This window comes from Vigna unguiculata, chromosome 11, assembly GCF_004118075.2.
Source record: "Vigna unguiculata cultivar IT97K-499-35 chromosome 11, ASM411807v1, whole genome shotgun sequence".
Taxonomy (NCBI): Eukaryota; Viridiplantae; Streptophyta; class Magnoliopsida; order Fabales; family Fabaceae; genus Vigna; species Vigna unguiculata.
In genome coordinates this window covers 28,477,351-28,480,734 of record NC_040289.1, presented here as the reverse complement: position 1 = coordinate 28,480,734, position 3,384 = coordinate 28,477,351, and the positions used below count along the sequence as shown (strand labels likewise).

Here is a 3,384-nt window from a genome sequence, read left to right as displayed (position 1 = left end):
GGCCAATCAATGGAATTGGTGGTTCGTCATTCTCTTGATGTCCGTTGAATTCTTTCTTTAACCTTCGATAAGGATGATTAGCTTGTAAAAACCTTTGATGGTGCATATATATGATCTTTCTTTCATTTTTTAATTGATGAGATACAATGCTTTTTTTCACACATATAACATGCTTTATGACCCTGACATTGTATCATTACAAATTACTGTAAGCTGGAAAGTTATTAATGGTGCAAAATAAAATTGCATGCATCATTTAAGTTTTAGAAGCAACAACATCAAATATCAACCCACAACAACTTCAAGTCTTCAACTAGTGGATTGAGATATACATCTATGTAATTTCCAAGTTGTCTTGGACCATATATCGTCATAGAAAACATCATGTATTTTCTCTTCATGCACAACCTAGGAGATGAGTTGTAAATGAATAATATAACGGGCCATCAACTATGGTTGGTACTTAAATTACCAAATGGATTCATTCATCGGTAGCTAAACCAAACCAAACATTTCTACATTCTTGACTGAACTAGAAAAATTCATGACCAATATTTTTCCTTTGCATTGAATCAGCTAGATGACGAAGTAGTCCATCACATCTTCTCTCATTTGCATGCCATCTAAGGTTTTTAGCGTCTTTTGGATTCGCAAAAATTACATATGGAATCCCATGGTGAAGAGAATGCTACAAAATTTGTTCAAGCTCAAACTCACGTTTGGAAACATGTTTTCAACTTCATAAACTCTATGTCCCTTAAATGTGCAAATGACTTAAGCATACCAGATATCATACACGACTATGGCCAACCTATGCCAATCTCAGAACTCATTGCTTCACTACCAATCCACCCTTCCAAGACTTGTTTCCTCAACCGGTTGATGAAAATTTTGACTCATTCTGGTTTTTTCTCTCAACACAATGCGACAGAAAATGAGCTTGAAGTGAGGTATGCGCTAACTGATGCATCTAAACTACTCCTTAAGGACCATCCCTTTAGTATGAAACGTGTGCCGCAATTAATTTTTGATCCAGTTTTGATGAATCCATGGTTTCAATTCTCTACTTGGTTCACAAATGAAGACCCTACGCCGTTTCACAGTGTAAATGGTATGGGATTATGGGATTTTGCTGGACGTGAGTCTAATTTCAATCACCTTTTCAATGAATTCATGGCTGTAGACAGTCGATTGGTTTCCACTGTGATGATTGAGAAGTATAAGAAAGTGTTTGAAGGAATAGAATCATTGGTTGATGTTGGAGGAGGAACAGGGACCATGGCTAAGGTCGTTGTTGAGTCCTTCCCACAGGTAATTAAAGTGCATTGTGTTTGATCTGCCACATGTTGTTGCAGGCTTGGAAGAAACTCAGAACATAAAATATGTTGGAGGGGACATGTTTGAAGCAATTCCTCATGCTGATTCCATTATGTTGAAGGTAAATATATACAATCTTAGTATTAATTATACATTAGCATAACTTGGTCTTTGTTGTTACTTAATTGATATATCCTTTTATGGCTGCAGCTGTGCCGGTAAAAATAATTTTGAAAATGCTGTGCCGGTAAATATTTCAAGTCATTTGCACATTTAAGGGACATAGAGTTTATGAAGTTGAAAATATGTTTCCAAACGTGAGTTTGAGCTTGAACAAATATTGTAGCATTCTCTTCACTATGGGATTCCATATGTAATTTGGTAGGTTATTGTGTGGTATGAAATCTAATTACTTTTTTCTATTTATAATACTAGCGGGTGGACACATAATTATGTTGATTATTATTTCCAGCGGATGAAAGATAAGGAAAACAAACAACTTTGTTTTATATTTAATTTGTGACTATGAGAACTCAACAATTGAGAAAATGATTAGTTATGAAGGACAACCATTCAATGACGTATTTCTGTTTTTGACACTATAACACATGCTACTTATTCATGAATTCAGAAAACACTTTGGTTGGATTCTAAAGACACTAATCAAAAAGATATCTTTTATGTAAAATTTCTGGAACAAATTACGTCATATAATTAAGTCCCACGTGAAATAAGATATAAGTTTACGTCAATCTTTTATTGCTTTATACTGCTTTCTCATCTTGCCTCATTTTGTGTGGCTTTTCAATTCTTTGTTATGAAGAAGTTATAAAGTTAATTACAAAAGTAATTTATAAATATTTCCAAGCACTTGATTAGTATCGTAAGTTTAATATATATATATATATATATATATATATATATATATATATATATAAATTAGATATCAAATGATTGGAAACAAAGTAGGATTTGACAAGTGAATCGGAAGACATTTCCTAAGATTTTCCCAAATCAAGAATATTAGGAAGATTTACTAGCAGAGATCTATCTTCTTGAATGGCAAAGAATTTGGAACATGGAGATCTTGGTGGTAGAAGTGTGATTGGGTTAATTGCCTTTCCTTTTAATTTTAAACAACATTCACATTAAAATGCTGCAATTTTGTTCTTTACATTTGGAACACAATTATCTATTGTAAATGAATTCCGTGCGGACTCGAGACATTTCACTCATGTTTTAGAGACTACCTAGAGTTATACGAGCTAATAGTTCGTATTAACACTATGAGAAAACCTTTAACCAAAAGTCGACACTGACAAAAAAATAGTCGGCGCTAAATAAATTTTAGTATCAGATCATATTCATGTTGTATGTGTATGCACCGGGGATCTTGAGCCAAAAATTTTGAGAATGCCAAAGTTTTGGTTGAATTACTCTTTTAGTCTATTTTTTTATCTAAAATTATTATATTGATCCTCTAGTTTTTTAACCTCAAATTGGTCTTGAATTTTTAAGAATTGATGCAATTTGATCATTTTTGTTAAATTTTTTAAAGCAAAGAAAGGAGTTTTTATCAAAATTGATAATGAGATTATGTCAGTTACATCAACAAAGAAAATCATCATTATTTACACCTTCAATTTTTATGGAAAAATCTTAATCTAATTCACGAAATTTAACAAAAATAAGACCAAATTGCATTGTTTTTTAAAAAATTGGGATCAAATTGAAACTAAAAAAACTAGAAGATCAACTTGATATTTTTGAAATGAAATAAAAACCACAAGAGTAATATAAAATCTTTTATATAAACTAGTAAAAATATTGTATTTATTTTTTTATGATAATAAAAAATAATAAAATTATTATTATTATAATTAAAAATTAAATATAAATCATTTTTATTTTACTATAATTAATTTTCATTTATATCGATTAAGTTTAAAAAATAATTAAATAAAAAGATAGTAAAATTAAACAAGTAATCACTTAAAAAAATATTAAGAAAATAATTATTTTCATTTAAAAATATTCAAAAGGATAAATTAAAAAAATAAATGTAGA

At 30.2% G+C, this 3,384-nt stretch overlaps 1 pseudogene; it reads left to right on the top strand.

Moving 5' to 3' along the window:
- Window positions 1-641: 641 nt before the first annotated feature.
- LOC114170720 lies at window positions 642-1,798 on the top strand (annotated as a pseudogene).
- Window positions 1,799-3,384: the final 1,586 nt, after the last annotated feature.